Source organism: Ranitomeya imitator, chromosome 5 (genome assembly GCF_032444005.1).
Source record: "Ranitomeya imitator isolate aRanImi1 chromosome 5, aRanImi1.pri, whole genome shotgun sequence".
Lineage (NCBI taxonomy): Eukaryota > Metazoa > Chordata > Amphibia > Anura > Dendrobatidae > Ranitomeya > Ranitomeya imitator.
The window spans coordinates 416,037,566-416,057,175 of record NC_091286.1 but is presented as its reverse complement, the minus strand read 5'-3'; the positions used below and the strand labels follow the sequence as shown (position 1 = coordinate 416,057,175).

Sequence of the window (19,610 nt, the reverse complement as noted above, 5' to 3'; positions counted from 1 at the left end):
TTGAGCCACCTACTTAACATTCTAAATTATAAAGCTGACCTCTTTTTAATCAAGTTATAAACTCTGTAATGCATGAACATCATGGCAGGGTAAGATCTATAGGCACTCAGCACAAGTCACAATGTCAACACAGACCGCTTGCTACTGTAAATTCTGTCAGGAGGTAGGCTAGCTTAATGTTTAAAGGCTTAGAACTCAAGCTAAGCACATGTTTTCAAGAGTCAGCTGGTGCTACGACTGAGATTGACATACTGCTGACATAGTCTCTAAAAAATACTAAGAATATAGGATATGAACTCAATGAACCCAATCCCACTGCCACCCTCTGTTACCCTCCCTTCCTTTGAGGTGCACTCTGTTCGCATCTACTCCCCCTCTAACCTCCAACTGGCTGTCATTTACCACCCCCCAGGGCCAGCCACCACCTTCCTTGACCACTTCCCCACCTGGCTACTTCATTTCCTTTCTGCGGACATCCCCACTATCATCATGGGTGACTTCAACATACCCATTGACACTTCCCTCTCAGCTGCCACTAAACTTCTATCTCTCACTTCCTCCTTCGGCCTCACTCAATGGTCTTCTGCAACCACTCACAAAGATGGTCACACACTGGACGTCATCTTCACCCGCCTCTGCTCCCTATCTAACCTCTCTAACTCACCTCTTCCTCTTTCTGATAGCAATCTACTCACATTCTCTTCCCTCTCCACTCCTTGTCTACAATCCCTACCCCACAAACTTGCACACCCTCTCAGAAATCTTAAACACCTCGATCTACACTCACTCTCTGAATCACTCCTCCCTCTCACAGACATAAGTTCCGTACACAATGCGGATGACGCTGCCGCTCTATATAACACCACAATAGCTGTAGCTTTGGAATCTCTTGCCCCTCTCACAAAGCTTGCAAAATCAACAGATAGCCCTGGCACACCAGCCTGACCAAAGAACTGAGGCGAGCTTCCAGGGCTGCTGAGCGGAGATGGAAAAGATCCCACTCCAACGAGCACTTCATCGTATTCAAACAGTCCCTCACTACTTTCAAGACCACACTCGCCACAGCAAAACAAACCTACTTCTCATCTCTCATATCCTCCCTGTCTCACAACCCTAAACAGTTATTCAACACCTTCAACTCTCTCCTCCGTCCCCCAGCACCTCCTCCCTCCCCATTCATCTCAGCTGAAGACTTTGCCTCATTTTTCAAGCAGAAGATTGAGAATAATAATAATAATCTTTATTTATATAGCGCCAACATATTCCGCAGCGCTTTACAGTTTAACAGTTTCAAACACAAAAGTCATAAGTAACAACGTTAACAATACAATAATTAAAGCAAAATAAGACGACCCTGCTCGTGAGAGCTTGCAATCTACAATGAGGTGGGGGAGATACAAAGTACAGGAGTGTATTTACAATGATGTATTTACAATCATGGTCCAGCCATCTTCAGGGGGTGGAGGATAGATTGAGATAGTGAATGGGCCACACACACAAACATAAAATGACTTTGATTAGTGAACGTGATAGGCCGCTCTGAACAAATGTGTTTTGAGCGAGCGCCTAAAACTATGCAAATTATGGATGGTCCTAATATCTTGGGGTAGAGCATTCCAGAGGATTGGCGCAGCACGGGAGAAGTCTTGGAGTCGGGAGTGGGAGGTACGGATTAGTGCAGAGGTTAATCGAAAGTCATTTGCAGAGGTTAATCGAAAGTCATTTGCAGAGCGCGGTGGTCTGTTAGGCTGATAGACAGAAATGAGGGAGGAGATGTAAGGGGGTGCCGCACTGTGGAGAGCTTTGTGGGTGAGAACAAGTACTTTGAATTGTATCCTGTAATGAATGGGTAGCCAGTGTAACGACTGGCGAAGAGCGGACGCGTCTGAGTAACGATTAGCCAGATGGACGACCCTGGCTGCTGCATTAAGGATGGACTGGAGAGGGGAAAGTCGAGTGAGGGGGAGGCCAATTAATAGAATTGAGAACTTCAGAGACAGTGTTAGTCGACAACCCCAAGAGGCCTTCCTCCCAACTACCCAGCCCTCCACCTCCAAAACCAACTTCTCCACCATTACAAAGGATCGACTCTCCACTCTACTCTCAAGATTGCATCTCACAACCTGTGCACTTAACACGGGCAAAACCGAATTCACCATCTTTCCCCATCTCGCTGTCTCGAAGTTATCCTTGACACTGACCTCTCCTTCAAACCGCATATCCAAGCCCATTCCACTACATACCGCCTTCAACTCAAAAATATTTCACGGATCCGTACCTTCCTCAACCAAGAATCTGTGAAAACCCTAGTCCATGCCCTCATCATCCCCCGCCTCATCTTCATGCTCTGTGGCCTCCCCTCTAACACTCTCGCACCCCTCCAATCTATTCTAAACTCTGCTGCCCGACTAATCCACCTGTCCCCCCACTATTCCCCGGCCTCTCCCCTCTGTCAATCCCTTCACTGGCTCCCCATTACCCAGAGACTCCAGTACAAAAGCCTAACCATGACATACAAAGCCATCCACAACCTGTCTCCTCCATACATCTGTCTCCTGGTACTTTCCTGCACGCAACCTCCGATCCTTATAGGAGCTCCTTCTCTACTCCCCTCTTATCTCCTCTTCCCACAATTGCATACAAGATTTCTCTCGCGCATCACTCCTACTCTGGAACTCTGTACCGCAACATATCAGACTCTCACCTACCATCGAAACCTTCAAAAAGAACCTGAAGACCTACCTCTTCCGGCATGCCTACAACCTGCAGTAACCACCGATCGACCAAACCATTGCACGACCAGCTCTATCCTCACCTACTGTATCCTCACCCATCCCTTGTAGACTGTGAGCCCTCGCGGGCAGGGTCCTCTTTCCTCCTGTACCAGTTGTGACTTGTATTGTTCAAGACTATTGTACTTGTTTTTATTATGTATACCCCTCCTCACATGTAAAGCTCCATGGAATAAATGGTGCTATAATAATAAATAATAATAATAATAATGAGATATCAGACTATTCACCCTAGTTGTGCAAGTCTCTTTTCCATTGGAGAGCCACACCTTCGCACTGACACAAGACATCATCAGGGAATGGAAATACAAGCAAGGTGAAAAATACTGGTGCCACCCCACAGCTTCTATCACCACCCTCAAACATATCCTCATCAACATATGGCACCAGTGTCACTCACACTGCTTCTATTTCCACCCCACTGATAACAATTAGTTTGAGGGCAGTTATATAAGTTGTTCAGCAGCCCTGAATTCACTGCCCCTGCTTCTATAACCATCCTCTCATGATGTCTTATTTCACAGTAAGAAGCACCAGCGGCAGAGACAGAAGCAGAGTGCCAGAGCCTCTGAGGATGGCGATAAAAGAAACCGTGGTAAGTGACTGTAGAGACTACCCTAAAAACGTTCAGTTCCAGGACGAGATAAGCGACGTGGGGAAGTCCTTCCTCCTGTGATATCCTTTTAGAGAAAGCTTTCAAATGAAGGGTCAAACAACTTTCAAATGAAGCGTCACGGGGAGTGAATGAAAAAAAACATATTTACTTTGTCCTACGAGTCTCATGTGTGGCTTAGTTCCTGGTGGCTTTTAAAGTATGTTTCTCTCTGAAACGTTGCAGTGCTTCAGAGTCAAACATTCATGGCTGAAATCAGTAACCAGTGTCTGATATATGTTGCCCATGGATCAGCAGCATGTATCAACTGTCAATTTCCCTTTAACATCAAGCAAAGATACTGGATATACATTCCCTTACACCACACTACAAAAGCAAAATGGGGGAAGTTTATTTGGCTTCTGAAAAGGAGTCAAAATTTTCTTTTTACCAGGAAAAACTTTGTAAAATGCTCTGCATAGCTTTCACAGAGCGCACACCTTCCGCAGTTGAACAGTCAGGTTCAGTCATAAATTAACTTTATTTTTCTCTGTTATAAGGCTTGAGTTTTGATCCCATGGACATTTGGGTCAGCAGACTGGGCCAGTATTAAGATGAAATCCAGTTTGCTTTTGGCATATCCTTATATCCAGCCTTCAGAAAGTATGAAGTGTGGCTAGTGGCTCTGTCACACCCAAGCGCATCAAGTTATTCACCAAAAGCTCCAAAAACCTTGCATTTGTCAAAACGAATCAGGCGTTCATCAATGTCGCCATTAAATCAACAGTGTGATGCAGCAGCAAAAAAAGGCAGAGTTCAGGAAAGTATTAAGAGAATCTAGATTACGTGAAGTTATTATCCCCCTCCACTATTCCTTGGTCAGGCCGTATCTGGAATATTGTGTCCAGTTCTGGGCGCCACATTTTAAAAAAGTACAGAGAAGAGCTATCAGGATGGTAAGCGGACTGCAAAGTATGTCCTATGAGGAATAATTAAAGTATCTGGGAATGTTTAGCTTGCAAAAAAGAAGGCTAAGAGGAGACTTAATAGCTGTCTACAAATATATGAAGGGATGTCACAGTGTAGAGGGATCATCCTTATTCTAATTTGCACATGGAAACTTAAGAAGCAATGGAATTAAACTGAATGGGAGAAGATACAGATTAGATATTAGAAAAAACTTTTTGACAGTAAGGGTGATCAATGAGTGGAACTGGCTGCCACGAGAGGTGACGCGTTCTACTTCAATGGAAGCTTTCTAACAGAGGCTGGATATCTGTCTGAGATTGTTTTATGAATCCTGCATTGAGCAGGGGGTGGACACAATGACCCTGGAGTTCCCTTCTAAATCTAACATTCTATGATTCATTCACCTATGGCTGATGACAATGAATAAACTAGCAGCACCATTTATCTGCCTGTCTTCTGCTGCATCCTTCTTCTGGCGCTAGTGTTGAGAACCCAGGCTCAGCCAGATAGCTTCTCCTTTTATCCATCTTGTCATTCAGTAGTACTGTTACTGCTGGGGATGCCATTGTTAATCCTACAAGGCCGGACAGACAATTGTATGCCCTATCCTAATTCTCTATTATGCGGCTTCTGCCTCTGCCACTGCACAGCCATGCCATCCACACATCTCATGGCTACCTACCCACGGTGTTTTCTAGTGCTAGACTGCACTTCTACTGCCTGTCCTTCCTTTCCTAGGCTGACAGACACCTCCTTGCTTGCTCCATCCCATTTCTCTACTGATTAAAAAGAATAATTACCAATAAACTATATGCCTCTAATTGTGATTACATTTTGGACATGAAGATCCTAATTTACGATTACCCTTGTATTTGTTTTTTTTTTCTAGTTTTGTGCCTTTTTTAGTTTGCACCCATTTGATTATTCAACTTGCTCGCTTTACGAAGTCTGTTTTATCTGTGCTTGCCAGTTTTCCAATATGACCTGTACAACCATGTTGGGTACCACAGATATGAATCTTACCAGATGGTAGTTGTCTGGATTCACTTTCTTACCTTTCTTAAATATTAGTCGTGCATCAGCCTTCCTTTAATCTTGTGGTGCCGACCCTGTTACAAGAGACTCTAAGAATATGAGATACAGTGTTCTGTGTATTGATGAGCTCAACTCCCTCAATATCTACAGATGAATGCCATCTGGCCCAGGGCTTTATCAATATTTATTTTTCTCAGAGGTAGCCACACTTTCATTGTGTTTATCTAATTATTTTGGGTGGGAACTTTGATTTCTGGGACAGGCAGTTCATTGGTGACCACGGTACTAAGTATATAATTAATATCTAAGCTTTCTTTTTAACCTCTGTAATTACATTGCTATCTTTTAAGGGGCCTATACCAACAGAGTTTTTCATTTTGGCAGTTAAGTTTATAAATATTTTGGGAATTTAAGTTAATCTTGCCTGTGATTTTCTTTCTCTGTAGATAATTTGCTAGCTTGATTTCTTTTTTACATTTTCAATTGAGATCTTTATATTCCTGAAATGCTATTTCTTACTCCTTAGCCTTCAAGGTTTTTAATACCCTTTGATTTTGTATTATTATACTTTGTTCTGCCCTATTTAACCACAATGATTTGTTTTTATTCCTGGACATTTTATTTTGAGAGGGTATAAACTTTCTACATAATCCTAGTAATATTATATATCGTTAAACACTCCCCACTTATGCTTGGTATCATCAGTGTTATGATTGCCAAAGCACATTCACAAAGGTAATGTACAAACCAGGGAGGTAAATACCTGAGCCTGAAAGTTCCCTGTTCATACTAGATAAAGCCCTTCTCTAACCATGTTCTGTCCCTGCCTGACCATGGCGGTTAGCACCCTAAGGTAATGCAATGGTGTTCCCATTTGATAGGAGGATTACCTTGAAAGTCCTTAGCTGCTTCTAGGATAGCTAGAGAAGCAGTTCCCTAAAGGTACCGTCACACTAAGCGACGCTGCAGCGATACCGACAACGATGTCGATCGCTGCAACGTCGCTGTTTGGTCGCTGGAGAGCTGTCACATAGACAGCTCTCCAGCGACCAACAATCCCGAGGTCCCCGGTAACCAGGGTAAACATCAGGTTACTAAGCGCAGGGCCGCGCTTAGTAACCCAATATTTACCCTGGTTACCAGCGTAAACGTTAAAAAAACAAACACTACATACTTACCTTCAGCTGTCTGTCCTCCGACGCTCTGCTTTCCTCTGCACTGTCAGCGCCGGTCAGCCGGAAAGCAGAGCGGTGACGTCACCGCTGTGCTTTCCGGCTGGCCGGCGCTGACACAGGATGCAGGAGGAGTGCAGAGAAGCACAGCGCCGGGGACAGACAGCTGAAGGTAAGTATGTACTGTTTGTTTTTTTAACGTTTACGCTGGTAACCAGGGTAAACATTGGGTTACTAAGCACGGCCCTGCGCTTAGTAACCCGATATTTACCCTGGTTACCAGTGAAGACATCGCTGAATCGGCGTCACACACGCCGATCCAGCGATGTCAGCGGGAGATCCAGCGACGAAATAAAGTTCTGGACTTTCCTCAGCGACCAACGATCTCCCAGCAGGGGCCTGATCGTTGGTCGCTGTCACACATAACGATTTCCTTAACAATATCGTTGCTAGGTCACAAAAAGCAACAATATCGTTAACGATATCGTTATGTGTGAAGGTACCTTAAGGGATAAAGGAATCATACAAAACAACTGCAACCAATACAAACTACAGCAAAGTGGATTAATCCAACAAAGTCCATCACCAGCAGGAAACACCAGTAGGGGAAGTTATTTAAAGCTGCACCTGAAAAGTGATAGGACAGATAAACAGAGTAAATAAAGAACACCTGTGTTAAGCTATACAGACTCCAGCAAGAATAGCAGAGCCCAAGTGCTTTCCATCTCCCCAGCCTCATCCAGCAATCTGTCTATCCAATCCACAACATATCAAACCAGAGCACCCAGTAGACAACACACCGGCATTTACTGCTCAGCATTAATGTCAAGTTGAGAAGATCTGTAATTTACATTTATTATTTTTGACAGGATTTTTCTTCCTTTCAAGTTGAAAGTTTACTTTGGCATTAAAAAGTGGTATCGTTGATGCACTGTACAGCTGGCTGTCAGTCGATGCCGGGGCATGTTTACAGTCGCCACTCTCAGTGCTGTGACTGATGACTGTACTTCTTCTGGGCACACCTGCTTGTTTCAAAGCAGTTCCCTGGAGAAATAAAGTTCATTTTCTCCAAGGTCTCGTACTTTCATTACTGCATCTGGGGACCTTCACATTCTATTAAACTGCAAATTAACCCCATATCTGCAGGTTCATGGCATTATTGGAAATGTCGGGTTCCCTGTAGGTTAAATCCATGAATAATCACCATAGCCTTTTTCATTAGATAGTGAATAAGTGTAAATAAACCTTTTTTTATGCATAGTTGAAGAACAAGCAATAATAATACCCAGAACAAAACTAATGATGGCGATAAAAATGAGGTGCAAAAGCATAAAAAGAAATAATTAACAATATAACATATGCCTCTACTTTACTCAATGCTCCAATCAGTAATTCCACACATCTAACTCTTATCTATTATTAAATCCACTTACACCCAAATGTGTGTAGTGTCTGTTGTAGCTGATCTGAGCTAACAGCATTAATCTGTCATAATCGCTTTGAGTCCGAGTCATAGTTTTTATAAGTAGCGCAACTTACATTTATTTTCCATTTGCAAACATGAAATATTTTAAGTAATAAAAATGCAATGACATAATATAAACATTAATGTTATATTGAGAATATCTTTAGTTTGCAGTGGCATGAAAAGTTCCTGATAGACTTTTTCCTACTTTCAAGGGGAAAGTTTATTATTGAATTAAAACGATATTTTGTTAAACAATTAATTCCCACAATGAGTATTTGGTCTGTTTTTTTTTTTTAGTTGTACATTTTTGCACACAAAAATGTAATATTAGAGCCCCAGCAAAGTGGAAGAGCTGTCTATAAATCTCATGTCCTCTGTGCTGCTTTTTGATACTTTGGAAATTGCCCAGCCATTATTTTTTAATAAATCAGCAGCATGTCACTTTCTATAGAGCTAAATATGCTTTTGACTTGCAGATTATCCCCATAGACATGAGTGAGACACAGAAAATGTTCTGTTCAGATAAAACATTGCATGTACATTTTTAGTACGTTTTCTTGGTGGAAATGCAATAAAAACGCTTTTAATAAATACATGACTTGCAGGAGATGCAAACATTTTTCCAACATCATCAGTATGTCCCCAGTGTGTCAATCTCCCACAAGGTGTGAGTTCTACTAATTTTGTTGAAAGCTGATAGAGTTATTTGTAGTTTTCCTTTTAAATTAGATTCATTAATAAGAATCACAGCATTTTTCATGTATGTTTATCTCTTATGCATTAGTTTTATTATTTTTTCCTGAGAAGCATGTTTCTTTTCGGTACAGATATGTTTTATATGGTTCCTCCCCCTTATTACTCTATACAGAGTTAGGCCTCATTTAGATATCAGGTTTTTTTTTTTGTTCCAATCATTTATTAAGTTTAACATTTTTAACAAATAAAGATACACACCCTTAAAATCAAGAAAGAAAGTGAAGGTGACATATTTGGAGGGAGAAAGGAACGTAAACAATTTATTAAAAAATCAAATTTGGGAGGGGAATGAAACATATGGGAGCAGGAGAACCAATAACATACAAGAGGTCATTTTGACCTTTTTTCAATATCTATAACAAAATGAAATGTACTTAAATATGAATCCTGAAATAATGTATAATTCACAATATTGATACCATAACTTACTCATAAGTATTGACTCAACAAGTGATAAAGATTATACAAAAAGAAGAAGAGAGAAAAGTTACAAAGTACTTGGCTATACTGGATTACTATCAATCCAAGGTTCCCACCTTTTATCTTATTTAGAGTAATAATTGTTAGCAATGGCATGAATTTTTTCATACATATTGTGCAAAGAAATTGTGTTTACTATTTCCGAAATAGTCAGAATTAACCCCTTAACCCCCTGGAGTTATTTCATTTTTGCATTTTCGTTTTTTGCTCTCTTTATTTCCAGAGCCATAACTTTTTTTTATTTTTGAATCAAAATGGCCATATGAGGGCTTGTTTTTTGTGGGACGAGTTGCAATTTTGAATGATACCATTGGTTTTAGCATATTGTGTACTGGAAAATGGAAAAAATATTCCAAGTGCGGTGAAATTGCAAAAAAAGTGAAATCCCACAGTTGTTTTTTATTTTTTTTTACCATGTTCACTAAGTGCTAAAACTGACCAGCCATTATGATTCTAAAGGTAATTATGAGTTCATGGACACCAAACATGTCTAGGTTCTTTTTTTTATCTAAGTGGTGAAAAGAAATTCCAAAATTTGCTAAAGAAAAGAAATTGCGCCATTTTCCGATACCAGTGATCTGACACTTGGATTAATATCGGACAAGTCTCCATGATTTTTTGTGGACCACTGGGCCCGAGGAAAAAAATTGTCATGTGAACTTCCCCATAGACTATCATAGGTACAAGTGCTCTTCATTAAAAATAGAGAGCACTTGTGCATGAAAAACTGACATTTCAATGAGGTCTTATTTTGTAATGAATAGTAGCAAATCTGCACATATTTTTATTGTATGGTTTTCAAGAACTGGCAGTATAGATACATATAATTAATCATTGAGAAGAAGATAAAGTGAAAAAAAAAATAATCAAAAAGGTATATGTTTCTATTTGTGATCCCATTGTGGACATATGTTTTTTTTATAAACAATGCAGCTTTCTATTATTCTTCATGTGCCAATATAAAATATTTGAAATAATTTAAAATCATTTACTCTTTATTTAATGTAATTTCAGAAGCTCTAAAGGCTATAGTTGCATGAAATGTTCTTTATAGATAGAATTTTTGTTTCTCGCAAGGAGGAAGTGTATTTTTGCTCTAAAACTGATGTTGTTAAACATACATAACATTTACTTACATTTTCATTTACAGGCATTTCAAATATTTGTTATGGAACATAGGACGCTTACATATTTTGGATGCTTCAAATTTGGTAGATCTCACGGCAAAGAAAACATTTCTTTTTAATGATGTTCAAGAATGTAACACTTTTCTGAAATACCATTCTACTTTAATAAGGAAATGTTTGTTATCTGCTCATTCAAATGTTGCAGAAGATTATTCAGAAATCTACCTTACAAATGTACCAGCCAATGAACCAGATAATCTCCAACAATCTCTGCACAAATAATGTCATTTCATAACTTTTTTCTTCTTAAGGCCGGGTTCACATTGCATTAATAGCAGCCCGTTCAACACATACGTTAAACGGGCTGCTATTAACGCAAGTGCCGGTATGGCAGCGCGCTAGCGCAGATAGAGCATCTGCTTGCTCTATCTGCGCTAGCGGTGACGGACCCGGAAACGCTGCAGCCAGTGTCTCGGGGTCTGTCACTCAATGACGGTACATTGCTAGCACGCACGCCCATTGTGAGCGTGTGCGCTAGTGATGCGTCCGACATTGTATTCAATGGCGCCGTTAGACAGACTGCTTTACACCGCATTATGCCGCGCAGTGTAACGTAGTCCGTCTAACGGACATGTGGAACGCAGTGTGAACCCAGCCTAAGAGATGCAAACATGTTTTAAACAGCAAGTCTGTTAATCTGAAGAGTCATAGTTATTAAGGTTGAAGGAAGACTATATGTCCATCTAGTTCAACCCATAGCCTAACCTAACATGTTGATCCAGAGGAAGGCAAAAAAACCCCATGTGCAAAGAGTAAGCTCCACATTGGGGAAAAAAATTCCTTCCCGACTCCACATACGGCAATCAGACTAGTTCCCTGGATCAACGCCCTATCAAGGAATCTAGTGTATATACCCTGTAACATTATACTTTTCCAGAAAGGTATCCAGTCCCCTCTTAAATTTAAGTAATGAATCACTCATTACAACATCATACGGCAGAGAGTTCCATAGTCTCACTGCTCTTACAGTAAAGAATCCGCGTCTGTTGTTATGCTTAAACCTTTTTTCCTCCAACCGCAGAGGATGCCCCCTTGTCCCTGTTTCAGGTCTATGATTAAAAAGATCATCAGAAAGGTCTTTGTACTGTCCCCTCATATATTTATACATTAAAATAAGAACACCCCTTAGTCTTCGTTTTTCCAAACTAAATAGCCCCAAGTGTAATAACCTATCTTGGTATTGCAGACCCCCCAGTCCTCTAATAACCTTGGTCGCTCTTCTCTGCACCCGCTCCAGTTCAGCTATGTCTTTCTTAAACACCGGAGACCAGAACTGTGCACAGTATTCTAAGTGTGGTCGAACTAGTGACTTGTATAGAGGTAAAATTATGTTCTCCTCATGAGCATCTATGCCTCTTTTAATGCATCCCATTATTTTATTTGCCTTTGTAGCAGCTGCCTGACACTGGCCACTGAATTTAAGTTTGTCATCCACCCATACACCCAGGTCTTTTTCATTGACGGTTTTGCCCAGAGTTTTAGAATTAAGCACATAATTATACATCTTATTACTTCTACCCAAGTGCATGACCTTACATTTATCCCCATTAAAGCTCATTTGCCATTTATCAGCCCAAGCTTCTAGTTTACATAAATCATCCTGTAATATAAAATTGTCCTCCTCTGTATTGATTACCCTGCAGAGTTTAGTGTCATCTGCAAATATTGAAATTCTACTCTGAATGCCCCCTACAAGGTCATTAACAAATATGTTAAAAAGAAGAGGGCCCAATACTGACCCCTGTGGTACCCCACTGCTAACCGCTACCCAGTCCGAGTGTGCTCCATTAATAACCACCCTTTGTTTCCTATCCCTGAGCCAGCTCTCAACCCACTTGCACATATTTTCCCCTATCCCCATTATTCTCATTTTATGTATCAACCTTTTGTGTGGCACCGTATCAAAAGCTTTTGAAAAGTCCATATACACTACATCCACTGGGTTCCCTTGGTCCAATCTGGAACTTACCTCTTCATAGAAACTGATCAAATTAGTCTGACATGAACGGTCCCTAGTAAACCCGTGCTGATACTGGGTCATGAGGTTATTCCTCTTCAGATACTCCAGTATAGCATCCCTTAGAATGCCCTCCAGTATTTTACCCACAGTAGAGGTTAAGCTTACTGGCCTATAATTTCCGAGTTCAGTTTTTGTCCCCTTTTTGAATATTGGCACCACATTTGCTATACGCCAGTCCTGTGGCACAGACCCTGTTATTATGGAGTCTTTAAAGATTAAAAATAATGGTCTATCAATGACTGTACTTAATTCCTGCAGTACTCGAGGGTGTATCCCATCCGGGCCCGGAGATTTGTCAATTTTAGTGATTTTTAGACGCCGCCGCACTTCCTGCTGGGTTAAGCAGGTGACATTTAATTGGGAATTTTTATCACTAGACATTTTGTCTGCCATGGGATTTTCTTGTGTAAATACTGATGAAAAAAAGTCATTTAGCATATTGGCTTTTTCCTCATCCTCATCCACCATCTCACCCAGACTATTTTTAAGGGGGCCAACACTATCATTTTTTAGTTTCTTACTATTTATGTAGTTAAAGAATATTTTAGGATTATTTTTACTCTCTCTGGCAATGAGTCTCTCTGTCTCAATCTTTGCTGCCTTGATTTGCTTTTTACAGAATTTATTTAATTTTCTGTATTTATTTAATGCCTCCTCACTACCTACTTCCTTTAATTCTCTAAATGCTTTCTTTTTGTCACTTATTGCGCCCCTTACAGCTCTATTTAGCCATATTGGTTTCCTCCTATTTCTAGTATGTTTATTCCCATACGGTATATACTGTGCACAGGTCCTATCCAGGATGCTAATAAACGTCTCCCATTTTCTTTGTGTATTTTTGTGTCTCAGGATATCGTCCCAGTTAATTGCACCAAGATCCTCTCTCATCCGTTGGAAATTTGCCCTCCTGAAGTTTAGTGTCCTTGTAACCCCTCTACTACACATCTTTTTAAAGGATACTTGAAAACTTATTATTTTGTGATCGCTATTTCCCAAGTGACCCCCAACCCTTATATTTGATATGCGGTCTGGCCTGTTGGTTAATATTAGGTCTAGCAGTGCCCCCCTTCTTGTTGGGTCCTGAACCAGTTGTGAAAGGTAATTGTCTCTCATAATTGTCAAAAACTGATTACCTTTGCTGGAACTGCAGGTTTCTATTCCCCAATCTATTTCAGGGTAGTTGAAGTCCCCCATAATAATGACTTCTCCTTGAGTCGCAGCTTCATCTATTTGCTTTACGAGGATATTCTCCATTGCTTCCATTATTTTTGGAGATTTATAACAAACCCCTATCAGTAATTTATTATTTTTTCCCCCTCCCCTTATCTCCACCCACAGGGATTCTACATTTTCATTAAATTCACCTATATTATCGCGCAGGATGGGTTTTAAGGATGATTTTACATATAGACACACCCCTCCCCCTCGCTTATCTGTACGGTCATTTCTGAACAGGCTGTAGCCCTGCAAGTTAACAGCCCAGTCATGGCTCTCATCCAGCCACATTTCAGATATCCCCACCATGTCATAATTATGCTCCAACAACATTAGTTCTAATTCGTCCATTTTGTTGGCGAGGCTTCTGGCATTAGTATACATGCACTTTATGTTCCTCTCTGTACTTCTATTTCTTAAATTATTAACTGTTCTGACCCCAACCCCCATGCCACCGCCACCCCCAACTTCCTTATTTGTGCCCAGGTCTCTGTCTGCACTATCTTCCCCTCCTATAAAATGAATACCCTCCCCCCCAATTCCTAGTTTAAACACTCCTCCAACCTTCTAGCCATTCTCTCCCCCAGCACAGCTGCACCCTCCCCATTGAGGTGCAGCCCGTCCCTAGCGTAGAGCCTGTAGCCAACTGAGAAGTCGGCCCAGTTCTGCAGGAACCCAAACCCCTCTTTCCTACACCAATTCTTGAGCCACTTATTAACCTCCCTAATCTCCCGTTGCCTCTCTGGCGTGGCACGTGGTACCGGCAGTATTTCGGAAAATACCACGTTGGAGGTCCTTGCTTTCAGCTTGCAGCCTAATTCCCTGAAATCATCTTTAAGGACCTTCCACCTACCTCTAACTTTGTCATTAGTGCCAATGTGCACCATGACCGCTGGGTCCTCACCAGCCCCTCCCAATAATCTGTCCACCCGATCAGCGATGTGTCGGACTCGAGCGCCAGGTAGGCAGCACACCGTTCGACGATCCCTGTCTTTGAGTCACCCCAGATATTTAGATATTGCCCCTTCATAACCATTTTGTAGCTACATATTAAGAATATATTACTACATACAGGAGTAGAAGTCTGTTTTGACTCACTGAAAAAAATAGGATAAAAAGTGTATAAATATATAAACGGGCTCACCAAAAAAAGTACCATTAACAGATAAACTTTATTAGTAATATAAAAAGCCTTATTAAAATGACAAAAAAACATACTACTATATATACAAAAGTAGTGAACTACTTACAACCTCAAACAGAGGACCATGTTATACTGGTAGAATATCCTATCGCATCCCTAGGTAGCCTAATTATAGGTATATAGTGGCGGAAACAAACAGATGAAGACCCCTGTGCAAGAGCAGCATGTGGACCCATCTTTGTGTCTGTAACAACAGCTACTTGCTGGATGTGGGGCCCCTTACCTCTTAGGCCCCTGTGCGACAGATCAAGTTGCACCAATGGTATGTTCTTAATATAACGTAACAGTTATGAAAAAACATGGCGTCATGTTTTTGTACTTGCTTAATATAGCTATTTGGACACATTTATTAAAGGAAAAGTATGTTTTAAGTTTAATGCATCTATTAGGAAAATCAGGTTATTTGCGTTTTTTTCTTTGCGGTTTTTAGTGTGGTTTTTACATGCATTTTCATCCTTTGTCTGTTCGCTTTTTGGACACTGCAGATTTTTGTCTGGTTCTTGGTATGTCATGTTTTAAATAAACCTGTTTTTGATACTTACTGGTATTTGGCTTTGACAAAACTTTATAGATTTAGTCATTTGCAGATTACATGCATTTTTACTACTTTTCCGCAGCAAAAATGCTCTTAAAACCAATTATGCATTTTTTTACTATTTTATTTCAATACATATACATAGTTCACTTCACGTTTAGAATTTAATGAAGGAATGAATGAAAAAATGAACAAATAATAAAATTACAGTAATCCTTGCAGCAGAAGACGCATTAGATATTCACCTGAGCAAGTGGTGTTATAATCCGAACAACAGTCAAGGTTTGAAAGGCAGAACTCATCACAATAACATGAGACTCTCCTGCAGGAGTCATTGCGTCCTCCACAGCAGAGTTTAGGATCAGCAGAACAACCTAAAAGTGAACAAAGTATTTTAGCTTTATGAAAAATTGACAATTATATTTTCTTTTTTTCTTTTGCTAAAACAGAACTGGAAATTAATAGAATTTACAGGATAACTGTTACAAAAGTGCTGCCCAGAAAGTCCATAATTTTCATATCTTTAAAACTAATTGATCCTATGAAGTCTGTAAATCTTTGACTTTTCCTTCTTGGTGTTGTAATTTCAACGTAGAGGAGTGTATCATAATAAAACCACAATACAATTTGTTGTTGTACATCAATAAAACAATTAAGAATTTCAGACAAAGCAAATATTGGGAATTTTTTCTAAACTAGTTAGTTCGTACACCAACCAGAATATGGAGTAGTATTACACAAGAATTTTGAGACTATTAAAAATGTATCCAAGGCATTTAACAGAACAAACCTCAACCATTTTTACAGCGCCAATCCTGAACTCTTTTTCATAGGCTTATAGTAGAAGAAATACTATGTAAATAAATGTTAAATATGGCCAAAAAGGAAGGTGGAGTACAGTTAAAAAAACCTTGACCCCTAAGATTAAGTAAAGTCCCCCTCATTGTATTACGTATTATACTGTATTAATTCTGAAATACAGCATTTTTACATCATATTCAGCAAGACAAGATTTGATATGGATTTTAAGTGCTAACAAAAATTGATAAAAGAAATTCATAGAAGTGCAAACAACAGCATCACCATAAAAAAGACATATGCACACAAATCTTCCAAGGATATAAGCAAACAGTGAACAAAATACCAAAAGTTAAGGCAGCACTAGTGATGAGCGAATGTGTTATCCGAGCATGCTTGGATGTTATCCGAGTATCTTGGGTGTGCTCGGATAAGATGTTTGAGTTTCTGCGGACACCAACAACACATGAGAGGATTGCCTGTTTGTTAGGCAATCCCTGCATGTGTTGCAGCAGTCTAAAAGTCGCAAAACGTGCGGCTGCACGGACTCAAATATATCATCTGAGCATGCCCAAGATACTCGGATAACACGTTATCTGCGCATGTGTGCTCATCACTAGGCAGCACTCCAAAAGCACAAGTTCAAAAAAGGGAAGTTTTTTTCCCCTCAAAATTTCTCTGCATCCCCACTGAAGCCTTTAACTTCCAAAATTGTTAAAAAGACTTTAATGAGAATGCAAAAATGTTGAATGGGTGAATTAAACTTTTTTTTTTTTTTAAATTGAACTTTCGTATATTTTCTGGGTTTTGTATAAAAGCATTGTAATGTATACTGTCTACTAGACAAAGTACAATTAAAAAATTCAGCTCATTATGAAAATAGAAAATCCTTACATATACCGTATATACTCGAGTATAAGCCGACCCCCCTAATTTTGCCACAAAAAACTGGGAAAACTTATTGACTCGAGTATAAGCCTAGGGTAGGAAATGCAGCAGCTACCGGTGAATTTCAAAAATAAAAATAGATGCTCCATACTGTTCATTATTGCCCCATAGATGCTCCATATAAAGCTTTGCCACATATAATGCTCTGCACCGTTGATTATGGCCCCATAGATGCTCCATATAAAGCTGTGCCCCACATATAATGCTCTGCACCGTTCATTATGGCCCCATAGATGCTCCATATAAAGCTGTGCCCCATATATAATGCTCTGCACCGTTCGTGGCCCCATAGATGCTCCATTTAAAGCTGTGCCCCATATATAATGCTCTGCACTGTTCATGGCCCCATAGATGCTCCATATAAAGCTGTGCCCCATATATAATGCTCTGCACCGTTCATGGCCCCATAGATGCTCCATATAAAGCTGTGCCATATAGAATGCTCTGCACCATTCATTATGGCCCCATAGATGCTCCATATAAAGCTGTGCCACATATATAATGCTCTGCACCATTCATTATGGCCCCATAGATGCTTCATATAATGCTGTGCCACATATAATGCACTGCACCATTCATTATGGCCCCATAGATGCTCCATATAAAGCTGTGCCCCCACATATAATGATCGGCACCATTCATTATTGCTCCATATAAAGCTGTGCCCCATATAGAATGCTCTGCACCGTTCATTATGGCCCCATAGATGCTCCTTATAAAGCTGTGCCATATATAATGCTCTGCACCATTCATGGCCCCATAGATGCTCCATAAAAAGCTGTGCCATATAGAATGCTCTGCACCATTCATTATGGCCCCATAGATGCTCCTTATTAAGCTGTGCCATGTAGAATGCTGCTGCTGCTGCTGCAATAAAAAAAAATCACATACTCACCTCTCTTTGCTCAGGACGCCGGTGCTTTCAATATTTACCTGCTCCTCGTGAGGCTCCGTCTCCAGCACTGACGCTCAGCAGAGGGAGCACACTGACTACGTCACTGTGCCCTCTGTCCTGAGCGTCATTGCCAGAGGACGCTAGAGACGGAGCAGCACCGGAGCGAGGAGCAGGTAAATATCGCGCAGCGCTCCCCTTCCCGTATACTTACCTGCTCCCGGCGCGGTCCCTGCAGTCCCGGCTTCTTCCAACGCTGCATCTTCTTCCTGTATTGAGCGGTCACAGTTACTGCTCATTTTCAGTCATGAATATGCGGCTCCACCTCTATGGGAGGTGGAGCCGCATATTCATTTCTGTAATGAGCGGTACCATGTGACTGCTCAATACAGGAAAAAGATGCAGTGCCAGAAAAAGCAGGGACTGCAGGGACCGCGCCGGGAGTAGGTAAGTATAATTAGACAGCCCCCGCTCCCCCTCCCCTGCTGACCCCCAGGTATGACTTGATTATAAGCCGAGAGGGGGACTTTCAGCCCAAAAAAAGTGCTGAAAATCTCGGCTTATACTCGAGTATATACGGTACATCATGAGAAAAATAAAAAAGTTATGGCTTTGGAATGTGGAAATGTGGACACAAATGTGAACAATCTGCTATACAATTCTTGATTCACAATTTAAAAAAATGACCAGCGCCATTTCTCACATGTTGCACACTCAGTGAGCAGGCTTTTGGCAACTGGCGTGGATGCATAGTCCCCATAATGTCCTGCACAATCTGATCACATGGTGCAGCACAGCCATTCAGGGTGGCTATTACAGGCACTATAAAATATAGCGGCCTTCAAAAGAGCACTATTTTATGCCTGTACTGTGTAGTGGATAGAGCTCTCCGAGCACACATGATAGAGATAGATAAAGGTGTAGTGTAATTGTGGTGTACTGCTTCAATGCTGATATAGCATATAAAAATTAGGAGTGTCAATCTGTGAATAGAAATCCGAGATTCAAGTGATATACAGTGAACTGTTATAGCATCTCATCATCACCACTCAGTATGTGAATATGAATTAACATATACATATATACACACATACAGCAGTAACAGCACTTTAATAGCTGTTTTTTACACAGTGACAGCCCAAAAAGAGTAGTATTAAACCGTAACGACTGGAGGTATTTTAGTTTTTGTGTTTTTGTGTTTTGCTCTCCTTCTTCCCAAAGCCATAACTTTTTACATTTTTTGGTGAGAATGGCCATGTGAAGGCTTTTTTTTGCAGGACAAGTTGTACTGTTGAACGACATGTTTGGTTTCAACATATTATGCACTGGAAAACGGGGAAAAAATTCCAAGTGTGGTAAACCATGTTGACTAAATGCTAAAATTGACCTGCTATTATGACTCTCCAGGTCATTATGAGTTCATAGACACCAAACTTGTCTAGGTTATTTTTTATTTAAGTGAAAAAATATATATGATCTTTTGATCACCCGTTTTTGCATTTTATTGCTATGTAGCGATGACCAAAAAAATCATAATTCTAGCGTTT

General features: G+C 40.5%; 1 protein-coding gene across 1 annotated transcript in view; it reads right to left on the bottom strand.

Moving 5' to 3' along the window:
- LOC138638065 (latent-transforming growth factor beta-binding protein 4-like) overlaps positions 1–19,610 on the bottom strand; it is a 385,781-nt gene that overhangs the window by 301,257 nt on the left and 64,914 nt on the right. Inside the window, exon 3 of the mRNA XM_069727038.1 lies at positions 15,671–15,799. The gene's annotated coding sequence lies outside the window, so the exon portion shown is untranslated. The remainder of the gene's footprint in view (positions 1–15,670; positions 15,800–19,610) is intronic.